Source organism: Scleropages formosus, chromosome 14 (assembly GCF_900964775.1).
Source record: "Scleropages formosus chromosome 14, fSclFor1.1, whole genome shotgun sequence".
In the NCBI taxonomy this organism is placed as follows: Eukaryota; Metazoa; Chordata; class Actinopteri; order Osteoglossiformes; family Osteoglossidae; genus Scleropages; species Scleropages formosus.
Window position 1 is genome coordinate 8312662 of NC_041819.1, and position 17155 is coordinate 8329816.

Genomic DNA, 17155 nt, shown 5'->3' on the forward strand with positions numbered 1-17155 from the left:
ACAACTTCACCGAGGAACTGTAACAACGCTTGAACGGCGTACTGCAATTATTCAAACGTTTAGTAGTTTTTAGTGCGTTTAGAACCTTTTCCTTGCTCTGCTGTTGACGATAGGCTTTCAGTACCACCGTTCATTCGTACTCAGTGGATTATTGAGCTGCATTGCATTAAATAGCTGGATCTGCTCATCCTTCCGTTTGGTTTTCAGTGTTGAAAGAAACTGCTGCATCGCATTCAGACTCTTGTTTGCTTCGAACGTGTTCGTCTCGCCGGCAAATACTTACTCTGAAATTCCTTCCGGTATTTTCAGGCGCTTGGTCAATATAGAGGGCACATTAAGCTGAGCTGGTTAAACTTTGACCCGAAATGATGAAATGTCACACTTGGTCTATCCTGTATGACCGTCCTCCGTTTTACACACACCATTATTTTCATGTCCTTTACAGCAGTAATTAACACCACAAGCCAGTGTGTTTATGGCATAATCACTTAGCATCCCTTTTAATACCGCTGGACGTGTCTCCATGACGACCAGTTTGAAGAGAACCGCAAACGAAGGATATTTAAAGCAGCACATTTGCGGAAAAGGCCACCGGCCATCAGAGAGCTCGCTCATGCCTTATTTTCCTTGTCAGGTGCGGTGCGTCTCATAGTCGCCGCAGCGCATCGCTTCACATCACCTGCAAATTAACAAAGTCGTACCTTCAGCCTCGCAGTGCATTTAGTCCAAATAGATTTTAAATACCATTTCTGTTCCTATTAACCTACAGATCAGCGTGGCAGATATTTTCGTGAAGCCGCCCAGAGGGAAATAGGGTGCTAATAGCTGAGTTGTGACAGCGCTAGTCATGATGATTTATGGTCCCGTGTTTAACTTGATTACTTCACAGCTGACTCTGACTACTATTTCAATTAGTGTGCGTAAGGTCACGTCACAAATATCCCTCCATAATATATTCCTATTAACGCTAATGCACAGAGTCTCCACATCTCTCTTGATTCATGCAGTCTGTGTTCCCAACAGAAAGCTTGTTAATCAGATTACTGCTTTGGACAGATCTGCAATGGTAATGTTCTCTTTCTTCAATATCATTAGTGACAGTGGCTTGATACTTAACACATCCCCGAGGAACCTTTGCTTGTCAGAGCTTTTATTTTATTTTTATCATTTTTATAAATTTTTAAGATGGGTTTTACACACCCACCAGCATTTCGTTTAAATTTATGTGTGCATAAATACGCTGATTTATATACATATATGCGGCAAGCACCGTGTGCATATTTCTTATTATTGTTGTTATTATTATTCATTAACTGCATAGATCATACTTTGCAGCTGTGTTTTCTTGCAGTATTTGGGGAAAATAATGCGGTCGTTGGTCTTATTTTTATACATCTTTAATTAGCTATGTACAAAGTAAATGAACGCGATATTACCTTGGAAAGTAATGCTTTGGCACTTAAGAGTTTTACATTGCTTCTATAAACTCTCGCGACTGTAAATCATGAATAAAAGCCTGAATAAGTCAGTTAAACAACCATGGCAACACTATCTGTCAGTGAGGCCTGTGTTCCAGAATGAAACATGTCCTGACCTTTGCTCACCACTCTCATGCTGCTTTGCAATCAATCTATAGTAAAAAGAACAATGTGATTAATGGAAAAAAAAAAATAATTGACTTAACAGAGATGTTTTGGGCCTGCTCTGTGGGTCCTTGAGATATGTAATTAATGTACACAGATTTACACGTGATGTTGCGCAGGTGCCTTAGAAATCACTGCTTGTGCTTTGAATGTTTCGATATTTCAAGTTTTCGCGCGCATTTTTTTTCTTTTCAATACGTCGTGCTAATTTCAGACAAACGGTGTTTTCTTCAGCCGTGATTCTTACTGAAGTTTAACACGCAGAGTCAGAAATATCCTGATCTTCTATTTTACACATGGCTGCTCAAGGACGCACGTATCTGAAGCGGATTCGACTCCGTGTGCAATATGAGATCTGAATCGAGACTTCTTGATCAGTCTTCTAGAACGGAGCTTCTTCAGGACCCCAGTCAGGAAGGTGACGGTGAGGAGATGAGGTCAGAATGTGCTCGGTGCCTGTCACGGTGAGACATAAGGCGGGAGGGTGCCCACGGTGACAGAAGGCACCGGCTTAAAGAAGGAGTCTCTCACACACAAAGCACCCGATCTGAAAGAAAAGTAATCTCAGGGAAAGAAGGCTACACCACTGGCACCACTTACAGAATAACTGGCTTGGAAGAAGTTTGGAGAGCTTATAAAAAGTGACTCGGAAATATCCGTGAAAGGTATCCATTTAGACCTCCTCAGCGTTGCAAAGTGTGTGACAACTCGGAGCGCATAACTCCAGGTTATTTTCCACAAGGATAGAGATGCTTCGATCTCAGCCAGGCGTGTTGCTGAGATTTGAAAAAAACCACTTGGAGAAAATCCTGGAAATTATTTAAACGTTGTGCTTCCGCAAGGCAAAGTATTAGGCCACTGTAACGCTCGGCACGGAACGCAGGAGGAATGGATGGATACTTTCATAAGATGAAGAATCACGAATGGTGACTGGAATATCTCTGTGGAACGATTAATAAAATCAGTAATTACAGGACTGATAAATGCAGCGATATAAACTGAAATGGAACATAGGCTTCAGATCTCAAAAGAACCAGGATCACATATAATGGAGGTCTGTTCTCCCGAAAAGGAGAGTGAAAAGTGTTGACATTGACAAGGGATGAAAGGACAGAGGTATGGGTAAGGCAGTTTGGTTTAGTGGCATCAATTTTCAGGATGATTTAACTTTATCCTCCCCTGGTAAAGAAGAACATTTCCTGTAGCCTGATTTACCTACCTGACAGACATCGCCCCTGCAAACATGTTTCCAAGGCTACCAGCAAATGAAAAGTGGGCACATCTGCAGCACCATCCCATCGGTTTGATGGATACGAGTGTGATCCAATAAAATGGCAATTAAATCAGTCTGGCCACTTTATAGGCAGAAAGCAGGCTGATTGAGTTGTCGCAGGCATGGCTGCTATTGAGTGATTTTCATATGAAAATAAAAAAAAAAAAACGAGTTAAATCCCACAAACCTCAACACAGACAGCACACATCTTGGACTGTAATCTTAGTGAAAGTGAACTGTATCCAAATAACTGACAGCTATTCTCAGCAATATCTGCCTGTCAGAACGACTTGTCTTGTCAAGATGAGACAAACTCTGGTACATATACATATACCGACAAACACGTTTTCTTACATTAGCGCAAAGACGCAAGAAAAAAGACCCCCAGATCAACATGATGGAAATTTACTGAAACCAAATTGTTTCATTTTCCTCATGACAACTTTCCACATATGTCACGGAAACAAGGCAAAACAGGGCATTATAACGAAACACACACACACACACACACACACACACACACACACACACACACACACACACACACACACATTTTCAGAACCGCTTGTCCCATACGGGGTTGCGGGGAACCGGAGCCTACCCGGCAACACAGGGCGTAAGGCCAGAGGGGGAAGGGGACACACCCAGGACGGGACGCCAGTCCGTCGCAAGGCACCCCAAGCGGGACTCAAACCCTAGACCCACCGGAGAGCAGGACCCGGTCCAACCCACTGCGCCACTGCATCCCCCCATAATGAAGCAATTTACCCATTTTAAGTTCTTTTTAAACAGTAATAATCATTTACTTTTAACAACTTAATAATATCAAGATTTATGTATGATTTTATTAGGATCTTCTTTTTAAATCTAACTTTTATTTTACAAATGTTCTATGTATCACTATAGGAAATAAAAGATATGCCACAGAATGCAGAGGCAGACAAAAATGCTGAGACACTAGAATGCAGACGAGCAACAGAAGGCAAAAGGCAAAGACATTTCAAGTAAAAATATTTTAAACAATAAACAGCGTGTGTCATATTGGTTTACCAAGTATGAGTAAGAATTGACGTTTTTAAGAAATATATGATCGCTGTATATCGCGGTGTATGTAATTGCTATATATGTAATATATAGACAGCTGCACATTTTATGACTTAAATGATCTGCGGTTAACTCTATATTTAACTTAACTCTACAATTAGGTGAAACATATTTAGACAAAATTAAATTTAGTCCACGTGTGGGTGCACATGCTTGTGGTTTGGTCAGTCTATTCAGCTGTGAAATCTGATTTAGACGTTTTTTTTTTTTCATTCACTGGCACATATAGCTGCATCTTAATTACAGCATTTGCAGAAACGGTTTACAAACTATTCTTTTCTTTTCACGTTTAAAGGTGATCTCTACTCTCATTTCGAGAAATGTTTTTACGAGGTTGAAGATCAGTGCCGCAGCGGAAATGCGTGCAGTGCTCATCAGTTTATGTACACGTCATATTAGAACAAACTCACCTTCGCATCCCTCCCATTACGCTGAAACAATATCTGTCCCTAAGATTTTGAAATTGTGTTCAATTGCACATCTTCTTAGCTGCTGCCGGCCTACTACTGCTTCGTTTAATGTTTTAGTTGTTGGCACCAAACACTTTAGTGGTTAGCCGTTGCCTTGCACTCCAAGCACCCTTCAGCGAGGTACTTACCACGAATTGAAACAGTAGAAACTACCCAGCTGTATAAGTGGGTAAATCATTGTAGGTAATTTAGTATACAAACCTCACACTGTAAGTCACTTCAGAGAAAAATGACAGCAGAATGAATAAAAAACGAATGCCCATTCTTTACAGGTCATAGAATATAATTACTGCTCTGCTGGTCGTTCATAGATAGATAGATAGATGGATAGATACAACTTTATTGTCATTGCATAGTGCAGGTGCACCGCAACGAAATGCAGTTTAGCATCTACCAGAAGTGCAAATAGTAGAATTGTGCAAATGAACAAGTGCAGTTAAAAATAGGAAATTTATGTACAACAAGTAAATAAAATTGGATATGGCAGAGAGTATGTACAGAAGCTGTTGAGCAGATTGCAGTAGGAATATATATATATATATATATATATAGATATATATATCTATAGAGTATGTACAACAGTAGCAGGCATAATGCACAGTGTATGTACAGATAGTATACATATTATATATCTACGTCATACATATACATAGATATACATATACATACATATATAGATATACACAAAGATAACTAGGACATGCTATAAATTAGCAATTATCACAATTATAATTATTATTATTAGATGGAGATAACACCAGAAATACGGGGTGGAGCAGAACCGCATGATGATTACAGGCAGTGAAAAACATCAGCGAGACATCAGTGACCTAACGGTGAAGTGTAGAGTTCAGGAGAGTGATGATTGTAGGGAAGAAACTGGCCCTGAATCTGCTGGTTCTGGTGCGAATGGTTCATACAGCGTGTCCGATGCTGTTGTACAAAAGTTGGACGTAAGTCTTTCAAAGACCTCAGGTCTTCGTCGCTTTGACACGTGACTTTGCAAATATTTGCTACTTGGGGAGTAGAACAAAACTGGCCTCGGCAAAACAAATAAGCAAATAAAGAAAGAAAGAAAGAAAATACAAACATGGGGGAAACTGTTGAGCAATGCTTCTTTTCAGTACTTGGAGATATTTCTGGCCTTTGTGATACTAATGAAAGAATGCTTAAACATGTTTACTGCACAGCAGGAAGGATATTTCCAGGACATTAATTGGATCAAAGCCACAGCAGCCGTTGAAGTGCTCACACTTTCCGATAAGCAAAATACAATCCCTCCCTCTGTTATTGTAATGGGGCGGGGGGGGGGGGGGGGGGGACTACTTGCGTTTCAGTCGCGGAGAGGAAGGAGGAAGTGGAAAATAAGCCGATAGCAACAGAACTATGGTCAATAAAAACTTGACTACAGAAGTGGAAACAACAGAATAGAAAAGCTATTGTTACATATCCAGAAGTACTCCTTACAGCATAACAATTAAGCTGCTGGTTGAGGATATGATCTAGTCTGCTTTTTCAATCACAGCTAATGTGGAACAGTTGATGCAATTTTATCTGCACAGGGGGAAAAACAGCAATAAACAGTTGTACAGCATCAGTTTCTGATTACATTGCCAACATCACAAAGCAAGTAGACAGGTGTTGGGGTGAAGGATTATATGAAAACATTTTCTTTCCTTATGAGCACTGAAATTTCCAATAATTAACTTTACATTGCGTTCCTTTTTTATATCTGGATACCCTAAAATTGTGATGAGCAGATCTCAGATATATAGGATCGTACTGTATATTATTAATCATTACTTAGCTGATGGGTGCGGTGGCGCGGCGGGTTTGGCTGGTCCCGCTCCGTGGTGGGTCTGGGGTTTGAGCCCTGCTTGGGTTGCCTTGTGATGGACTGGCATCCCGTCCTGGGTGTGTCCCCTGCCCCTTCAACCTTGCGCCCTGTGTTGCTGGGTAAGCTCTGGCTGGACAAGCGGTTGTTGACGCTGGTTGGTATTTAGCTGACACCTTTGTCCAGGGCAATTTACAATGTTGAATTTGTAAAGTAAGCTGCTTACTGTGCTTTACCTTTTTACAGAGCTCTATCAGTTTAGAGTAAGTATCTTGATCAAGGGCACTTGAGCAGGAGGAGGATTTGAATGCAAGTCCTTCGGATGGTGGCTCTAACCACTGTATCACCAGCTGTCTCCGTATAGCAAATCCATGAAGAAGCAGATGGTCTTAAATATTGCAGAAGTTATTGATTTCCATATTAACCTTTCTGGGTTTTATTTTTTCCTAAGACATCTTACAATTTTACCCCTTTACAGCTGAATTTGTTACTTGAACAAGGCAAGGTGAGTACTTTGTTCAAAGAGTGCAGCAGGGTATCTCCTATAACTCAAAGTAGCAACCTTCAGGATACAAGTGTATGTCCTTATCCACTAGACTTCCTGCTCTCCTGCTCACTCTTCGGTAGAATTAAGCAGACCCTGGAAGCCCATAACGCTCTCGGAGACTTGCTCATTCAAAAGCTGTTAAGAGGTCTAACAACCCCAATCAATATCTTTATGACACTCAAGTTGCACTATGTATGATGTTCGCCGACGATGATTTAAAACATCAGCACAAAGCAGTCTTAATTTTATTGCCTGCAGAAAATTAAAATTAATGACGCTGACATCCACAATTAACAATGAAAAATTTGGACTCTTATAATCACTTTAGCAATAACACTGTTTCTCAGTGAAGGACAAGGCTCTTGTCCTTATTCTTTTCAGCTTCTACTGGAAAACAAAAGACAGCTTCATTACACTTTATTTGCTGTGGGAAACAAAAAAGCTAACGTAAATCCACTGCTCTATTAGGAACCTCTTGCCATGCATAATTAAGTGCATTTGATTGGAATTAAGCATGACGTATTTGGTTGGGTTTTAATGAATGCAAATCGGGCGTCTAGGTCCCTAAGATTAATTTCAGCCAATTAAAAAACAAAGCTTATGGGAAAGTGTAAAAGTGTTCAAAGCAGGGGAGCACCGCGTTCTCCTCTCCTCATCTTCATAACTGTTACTCAGGAGATTGTCCCCCGTTAGCTTTGATCATTACTGTGGAGCCCTCACTAAGTCCTATGAATTCTAATGCTGCGGAAAAGAGGAATCGCTTCATAACTTGGGTACGACTTCTGCGTAAGAAATTAAACGGTGAAACGGACTTTCTGGCTTACCTATGTACGCTGTGGTTGAAATCATATAGCGGTTTTTAAACAAATGCGTAACTTTTCGATCTACTGTTTTACATGGCTAGAGTGAAACGATGAAAGCCATAATGACTGAAAGTATGCTTTACATGTTTTCTTTCTGTCACCCTCGTTTTTTTTATTTGCGGTGATCTACAGTGTTTGTTAAGTGAATATAATAATAATAATTAATAATAAACCAGATGGCCTTTTCAGAAGCTCATGGGTGAATGCTTCTGCACTTTAAAAAGATCTGCTTGTTTTAGCACATTACACAGGGAGTGCTTTAAATGCCATTGTATATGGAATATAATTGCAAGGGACGTCTTTGTAAATCCTACAGAATGAACGATTCTGTTTGATCCTGGCCACATTACGCTGAGCAAATGTGCATGTATTACCAAGGAAGGCTGGAAATTGTGCTTCCATTGCTTTGTGTCCATCGATTTGTCATTGTTGACACAAATGTGTCCCTTGGGGCCTGAATTTCTGCTCCTTGCCTCTCTTAAAACACACTGTACTCACTGCAGCTGCTGACAATCTCCAAGATTAGACACGAACAAGGAAAAACAAAAGAAAGACTATTGTCACATTTCGCTATTTAATCAGCCACATGAACAGAATGGTAATTGTACGTGGATTTTTGGACTTGGGTTTTATTTAAAGAAAAAAAAAAACGTTTTTTTTTTTCATTTATTTGGAAAAAAGTGAATTAGAACTGACTAAATGAATTCTGTAAACCTTACCTTGAAAATATACTGTATAGTGATAAAGTATTCATTTCACACTTTGAAAGTGGATCTGAGTACCAAATTAACTGCACATATTAAGATGCTTTGTTTGGTTCTTTATTTCAAACTGATCATTAGGAAAGAGAGCTTCATTTAAAAAAAAAAAAAAATTTAATTGCTTTTTGTATCCTTTAGACACAGTCTTGTCCACATTTCAGTGAAGTACAGCATATCCTTTTTTCCTTTAAAGGCATCTTAATACTAGTGTTCAGACATTGTCTTGTAAGTCAGACATCACTAAAATATTTGCTTTCTGTCTACTTGCAATCCAGGGCAACAAAACAATCAAACAGGAAGCTCCCTTTATTTCTGCTCATAATGACAGAACAGATGTTTATTATTCCAAGGCTTATTATTCCAAGGTTAAATCAGCAAAAGGCTGTTCGGTGCATTCGTTTCAGCCTTCGGAAAATGAGAGTCGTTTGCAAGATGTCGTCTGCCGGACTCTTCACAATCACCACTGGACGTAAAGGTGTTGTAATGAATCCTCTTTATATGTCATTCATTAGAAGGAGTTATTTTTGTATTCTGTCCTTCTCTGGGAGCTGTGTGGTGTCAGAAGAAATATTGCATTGCGACACTGGGCACAGGGGATTAGGATGAAACAATGTCTCTGGAAGGATTTATGCTTCTGAATAATGTAAATGAATTAAGTGTAAATGAAAGACTTACTGGACAGCAGGGATAATAACTAACCATGTTCTCCTTCTGGAATCAGTGAGAACGTGAACCGTAATGCACCTTCTCGGGAGATGCACATGCGTTCAACGCAACTTGTGCATCACATTTTAGAAACGCCTTTGAGAGCTATTCCACGTGCCTGGATCTCTGTTCCCTCGGAGAGATTGTGATGTCTCTCTGTTGAAGCTGCCAGTCCACATTTATTTGCTCTCTGGTTTTCCTGTTTTGTCTACTCTCTTTGGTCTGTTTCTTATCTTTGTTTCATTCATTCCTCACCCCCGGTGCAGCGCTTTGCTCTGCCCTGTCTGTCTGGGCACATTTCTCTTTTCATCCCCCTCTCGAGAAAGGCACAAGCCTTTGTCACACTCTTGCGAATGGATAGACTAAACATTGTTTAAAATATTTCAACAGAATCCAGGTATCGGCTCCGTCTTGTACTCCACGAAGAGTTATGAAACATCTGGTTACAAGAGAGATGTAAAAAATACTGTAGGTAAGGGTACAGCATGACACGCCACCCTGGAGACGTTCGAAAGATGCGTTCGAAAAAATGCTATCGGACTGTGTGAAAATCAACGGACTCCAGCCCTCGAGTGTATCAGTCAATGAAGTTATCTAAAGAAGACATGTCTTGCGTTTAACGGGTAAAAACAACTTCCTACGTTTCATAGGCGTGACAAAAGAGGACACCCCCAGTGAAGCCTAATGTTTCCATTTATTCACTTAGCTGAACCTTTTCTCAGATGCAACCTACAATGTTAAGTTTTTAACCGTTATTTACCCATCTATAAGGAGGGTGCGGTGGTGTGGCCACCTGGTACCCGCTGCGTGGCGAGTGTGGGGATCAAGCCCTGTTCGGGGTGCCCTGCGACGGACTGGTGTCCCGTCCAGGGTGTCTCCCCTCCTGCCTTGCACCCTTTGGTTGGTACCTATTTATACAACTGGGTAGCTTTACTGGAACAATCTAGGTTAGTACCTTGCACAGGAGTACTACAGCTGGAGGCGGGATTCAAACCTGCAACAGCTGGGTCCACGGGCAGCAGCTCTAACAGCTATGCTACCAGCTGCCTTTTCTTCACTGCTATCTTCGTGTAACTCTCTTGCTGATGTATTTTTGGTCCCACCTAAAAAGTTGTTCTGCTTCTGCTTATTAATTAATTTATTATTTGCCACGTGCTTTTAGCCAAAGAAACATACTGTATTCTCTGGATATTTTCACTGGAGCTATTATTTGCCAGTGACATTCCTTAGATGTTCTATTGCCAAATACAAATAGCCCATTAAAATCATTGCATTTTCCACAAATTTCTATAAAAAAAAGAGCGCTGCGAAACATAGCTGAGAAAGCAGCATAAAACATATCATAATAGTGTCAAAATCCAAATTGATAGGCAGAGCTTTTGAGAAGCATCCGTGCTGCAGTCCGGTGGGCAGTCAGGAGGGTGTAAATCTTCGGGATGCGAACAGAGCAAGGCGTGCTTCGGTAACGCTGGACCGCAGTGGGTGCGGAGCCAAGGTGAGAGTCGGGAGGGAGGGAGGGAGGAGGGACTGTGAAGGACTGGAGGCTGCAGTGAGGGAGGCCTCCTGGGTACGTCCATTATTAGCAGTGCTGCAGGACACCCATGGAGAGAACGCTGGCGTTTCAAGAAGGCGCGGAACAGGAGAAACAGCGGCCGCAGTCAGACCGTGATTCCATACTTGGCTCAAGCTTTGTTGAACTTGTGGTTTTACCAACGTATTTGGTGGATGTGACTGCTAAAACTGTTTGTTTAACCTTTTTCCTGAATTAAAATCTGAGTTGTTCAAGCATTTTCTTCTACTGCTTATTAAAATCTTTAATTCTCCATAGATGGCACTGTTGCTTGGTATTACATCTGTAGGAGTTAATCTCAGGAATCTTTTCTCATGTAATTCTTTACTTTGTTTTATATTTTTAAACAAGCGAGTTTAAAATTCTCTCATGTTTGCCTCGCGATTGTTTTACGCTTAGGAGACGCACTATTTTCCTGCATAGGGGATACAATACTGCATGCAGGGCATGTCAAAGTGCAGATTTTTAGTCTGAATGTTAAACTTACATAATGCAAGCATTTAAAAATATTTTGAAAAATTAAAAAATATTTAAATAATTTAAAAAATGTTTTAACCTGATGCGGTTACTCGTCTTGAGAATGAATAATAGAATTTTATCGATATTTTATGTTGATCTGTTTTTGTATGAAATTGAACATCTTTTGGACAAATACTAAACTTGTTTTTTTTTTTTTTTGTTCTGAGCATATTAGCACTAAATAACGCATTTCTAAATACGGAACTAAATAGTGAGGGTCCAGAGATCTCTCGAACATCTAAAATCGTCCTATATGACAACCATGCCATCATTCCATATTTCAGAACTGGCAATTTTGAATGTAAAGTATGAGCAGACTTTGTCAAGAATCCTTCCAAATTATGACATCGTATTCAACAGTATTAAATTCTGGCAAAGTTTGTTACTCAAATATTTCAAGAACCAATTAACATTTTATTTTTTTTAAAAAAAGATGTATGAAGTCTATAGGCTGATATGTTATAAAACAAGATTTTTTTCCTTATGTTTTTCCTTTGCTTTTTATGAAATTCTATCCCAGATCTGTTTGTGGATTATAAGAGTTAGCATCCTTTTTATGGGGATGTGCTGAAACGAAAATGTGTGAAACATAATGACTGCGCAGCACTTCAAGCGTTTAAGTGTTGCTGTAAGTACATTTTTTATATATGCTCCACTCTGAATTTCTCATGAAAGAGAGACGAAAAATCTGTATGGATGTGTTTCCCTTGAAAGTGCCATTATTGCATATCTTTTTGCTTTGAAAAAAGCATACTGTACTTCCACTCAATACATTTTTACCTAAAAGAATTAACGCTGCCAATACTACAGAAACACTTGTTAAAAAGCAGGGTATAAAAAGTGGAAGAAACTTTTAAATTCTGATTTAAAACGGAAATATGGGTTGTGAAGTTGCATTTATGATCCCTATAAGAGAAGTCGAAGCGTTCTGTTTTTCAAAAAGAGCTTTACTTTTCATTAAAAATAGATTCCTTTGCTGGTATCTGTTAATGAATATGTTCTTGTTATGGTATCTTCAAAGTGATAAAACAATGTGCATATGAAACATGTGAAGCTGATAGATATTATAATAAAGACGGCTTAATGGGCTGAGGTTAATTAAATAGCACTTTTTTCTTTTAAGGCACCAGCAACACCACAGCACCACCTTATCATCACTCAGGATTGTTTTTAAACTTGGAAACATTTCCTATAATAGACACTTGTTGTCAGCCGCCGTTTTAAGTTAGCATGTACATCAAAGGCATGTTACAAAAGTAAATAGTTTTCCCTTACTGTGAAAAGGCTAATTATATTGTCACCCCGGAGTCTCCTATTAGGCCTACGCTATTTTTGATGGGGGGAGGGGGAGGGGGGGCAGTGGGTTGGACCGGGTCCTGCTCTCCGGTGGGTCTGGAGTTCGAGTCCTGTTTGGGTTGCCTTGCAATGGACTGGTGTCCTGTCCTGGGTGTGTCCCCTCCCCCTCCAGCCTTACGCCCTGAGTTGCCGGGTTAGGCTCTGGCTCCCCGTGACCCCGTATGGGACAAGTGGTTCAGAAAGTGTGTGTGTGTGTGTGTGTGTGTGTGTGTGTGTGTGTGTGTGTGTAGTGGGTTTAACTGGGTCCTGCTCTCCGGTGGGTCTGGGGTTTGAGCCCTGCTTGGTGTGCCTTGTGATGGACTGGCATCCCATCCTGGGTGTGTCCCCTCCCCCTCAGCCCTGTGCCCTGTGTTGCCAGGCTATACTCCAGTTTGCCGCAACCCAGCTTGGGGCAAGCGGTTTCAGCGTGTGTGTGTGTGTGTGTGTGTGTGTGTGTGTGTGTGTGTGTGATTCCAACAGATAAATTACCTTGTACTTCTGAAAGAGTAAAATTTTTGTATTTGTAAGTTAAAATATTACCACTTACATGAAGTATTTAAATTAAATTTTATTTTCAGATAAACTGAAATATATATATATAGACCTGTGGGAGTTCTGCTGTGCCAGGGCTTCAGTCCCTCTTGTCTGTTCCGACTGCCTCGCTGGTTACCTGGAAGTACGTGTGAAAGGCCCCTGCCTTTTTATAAGAAACCTTCTAGCTGTATTTTGCGATGACACTCAGTAAGGAAGGGCAAACAATCACTGCGATTGTTGCCGAAGACTAACATGAGCCTTCTTGTGTGGTTTATAGCTATAGACTAGTTATATATTTTTCATTCACCCATTATCTATAACTACTCCTGCCAGGGGCTGCCCACCCCTCCATCCGAGAAGAGGATTACTGAGGTGTTCATGTAAGTGAAATACTGATAAACTGCAGAATCCTGCGCAGTGAAATAAGGCGTAATTTATAGAAGGAGCCAGAAGAAGGTGCCTGCTTGCAAGTAAGCACTTTCCAAACGAGTTGTACAAGCATGCACACTTTAATTTTCCACCCATTTCCCCACCACTCTCCATCGATTTTCTCCACCCATTTATTCATAAACAGCAAGAAGGTGGGCTTCATTAGTACGGAGTCGCTCAGATTTACAAACCTTGCCAAGTGTAAAGATTTCAATTAAATATTTATTCTTAATTAAATGATTGTTTTTCTAACGCAGATTCAGATTCAATTTAAATATTTAATAAGAGCCGAATCCTTGTCAGATAAAAATCTGGCAAATTAATATTACGTTCGCAAATCTGTCAGGTAAGAATGCACTGTCAAAATTCACATCTGCTATTTCACAAACGGTTCAGTATACCTATAATATTCTGTATAATATTCTATCATACTATTCTGTATAATAGTAGGGGGGGATATGGTGACATGGTGGGTTTGGCCAGTGCCTGCTGTGTAGCAGCTCTGGGGCTAAGCCCAACTTGGAGCGCCCTGCGTTGGACTGGCATCCCGTCCCCAGTGTGTCCCCTCCCCCTTCAGCCTCGCACCCTGTGTTGCCAGGTAAGCCTGCAGCTTGCCGCGACCCTCCTCAGGACAAGCAGTGATGGATGGATGGATGAATGGATGCATGGATGGATGGATGGATGGATGGATGCATAATATTCTGGCACCTTAAAAACAACAATGATATCTGAATTGCCCATTTAAAGGAATACAAGATCTCTGGTACTTCTCTCACTGTTTGTCACATAGAGAAGGTAAAAGGACCTTCCTTCTCTACAGGTGTTGAAGACATTTGCTCAATTTATTTGTGATATCTTGAACTTCATGTTGCAGTGCAAGTGTTTCGTTCTTTGAAGTTTTGAACCGGTACCGTGCTATAATGTAGAGTACAAATTAATTTCTAGAGCTTTGGCGTGTGGAAGATCTCAGCAGAAACATCTTGACAGAAGGAGGAAGCTGGAACCAATGGTAAGCCCGGAATCAAGGAACAGAGGGGTGCGGGAACTGGAAGCTGGCTCCAAGAACAAAACAACAGCAGGATACCCATGGCACTAGTCATAGAGACACAAATGGCTGTACCCACGCATACAGAGAAAGACCATGTCCTACCCTGACAACTGTCTAATGAAGTTTTAATTATGTCATACATATAGCTTTAATTGCTTGTCAGATTTATTGAAACTGGTACACTTTCCACGGCTGTGCATTATTCATACAAAGACGTTTCATACAAAAGCACTGGGAGCTGTTGAGGAAATGATGTGCCAATTCAAAATGCAAACGACTTTACTTCTACATACTGTTCTTCACATTTCTGCTGTAGTGCACTTCTCTACATGGGCATTTCATAGACAGTGCTCTCTTCCAATAGAACGTTTAATGACATGCTTCTTCATTTTTGCCCTAGTCTACCCAGAGAACAAATAATTGTTTTAGAGATGTAATGTTGGAAGGATAGCATGATGGGTATAATACATAAATCTGCTTTTAAACATGGGCATTTTCGCTACTGTTGCTTTTGTCAGTTGCTTCTTCTACTAGCTATCAGGTCAAAATGTATATATTCACAGGCAGCTCATGAAGCTATTGTTCTTAACTAGTTACGTAATTGAAACACAAATACATTCAGTCCCGATGTATGAAACATATGGATTTTTCTTAATAAAAAGGCTTTAATTGCTCCATAAAGCAATCACATGGCTTTGATATTTCTACTGCGGAAAGTCCAGCTAATGTCAAGGATATATCTAGTGTGGTCAGACAGGGTGAGTTAAAAAAAATGTGTACACACACACACACACACACATATAAATACCTCCCTCATTGTCTATAAATTGATGATTTGGATGACACTGTATGGCTTGCCTAATTAATTCTCATTCTAATTTTTGCTATAATTTCACAGGCAAATCAGTTGTGTTAATAACGTGCAATTAAAACATGCCAGAGCAATAAAAATTTCAGGCTGTATTGACGGCTATGAAAATTATTTTAACTGAAATGCTCAGTTATTCAGTTCTATGAGAACTGGCATTTAATTTAATTTAAATTGCTTCTCAACATCCCAAGATTTAAAGAACAAGTTAAGTATTACAAATTATTATTAATGAACTATTCAGACAAAGGGCATTTTCATGTAAAATATATTCATTTCCTGCATATTCTGAATGTGGGGTAAAAAAATAACATTGGCAAAATGTGTCATTCTTTGTGCAGAAACTCGCAAAAGACAAATGCTTTCTTTAATCGCATCAAACAGAACATATGTATATTTTTTTATTATGTCCAAAACTTCATCTAAAAACTAACACCACTGTGGAATTCTTATCTGTATATACTGTGCAATCCCAAACATTTCTGATGTTTAAATACATTCTTATTTATATTCCATGTGGAAATACACTGCACTCAAGTTATAATATCTATAAAACACAGATTGGATAAAATAATTAGGCAAAGTGTGTATGCCACATGGGTTTCCATGCACGGGATATTTGTACAGTCCTTTAAATGAGCACCGCTCACTATTACATGTCCTTATTTACACTGAATTATGGCTCTGCTGTAAACCAGTGCTGGCAGTAATGAGAGCAAACAATGCAAAAGAAAAACTGCCACTTTGCTTCTTTTGTGAGGTGACTAGTCAAAATGAGGAATATTCAAAATGTCCCTGTCCTTGGGGTGGGGTGCGGGGGTTAAAAACGTATAGACATTAGCCTTAAAGTTGGGGACCATCCAGTGAAAGTGATGCTCCTGTAACCCCAGTACTGCACACACACCCACTTTATAGCTATTGATGTTGTGGAACTGAAGACGCAGAAATAAAAAATACATAAATAAGCAAATAAATAAAATAAAATACATAAAAAAAAAACAAACTTGGGACTGCGAGTCTGCAACACGCCACACACACCTGTTTGTGTGCAGTCTGTGTGTATTCCCTGCGTTTGCCTTGGTTTCTCTGTGATTCTGCACTTCTCTTGGTGAGTGTGTGTGTGTGTGTGTGTGTGTGTGTGGAACGAATCCTCTCCTCCATGTTTGGGATCAGTATGACCCTGACTCAATAAGTGGCTACTGAAAATAGAGAGATAAAAATACAAGCACGAGGCCATATCACACACACTCCGAGGGCATTTCCTTCTTACGGCAGACACACCGAGAGGAAGGCAGACCCTTAGAAGCCCTTTTCACTGGTGTAATTCACCGAGAGAAAGGCATTTCTCTTCTTAAGCCGTGACCTGACAAGTGTCATAGCCCCGCGTAGACGTGACACCTGAAACACCAGTACAAGTTCCAAAGCTGTCACCTGTCCTGAATGCTGCGTGACAGTGGGCGGATTGTCAGACTGATCGCACAACCGTGTCACACCAAGTGCAGGATTGTGATGCACTGGAATTCCTTCAGGGACAAACAGAGAAGCATGACGCCCTACTGTATGGCGGCAGGGCGGGCAGCACCGGTGCTTTACAAGGCTGCAACGTGTGTGTATGTTTGGGTAAAGAGGATGCTCCAAATTGCCACTCTCTC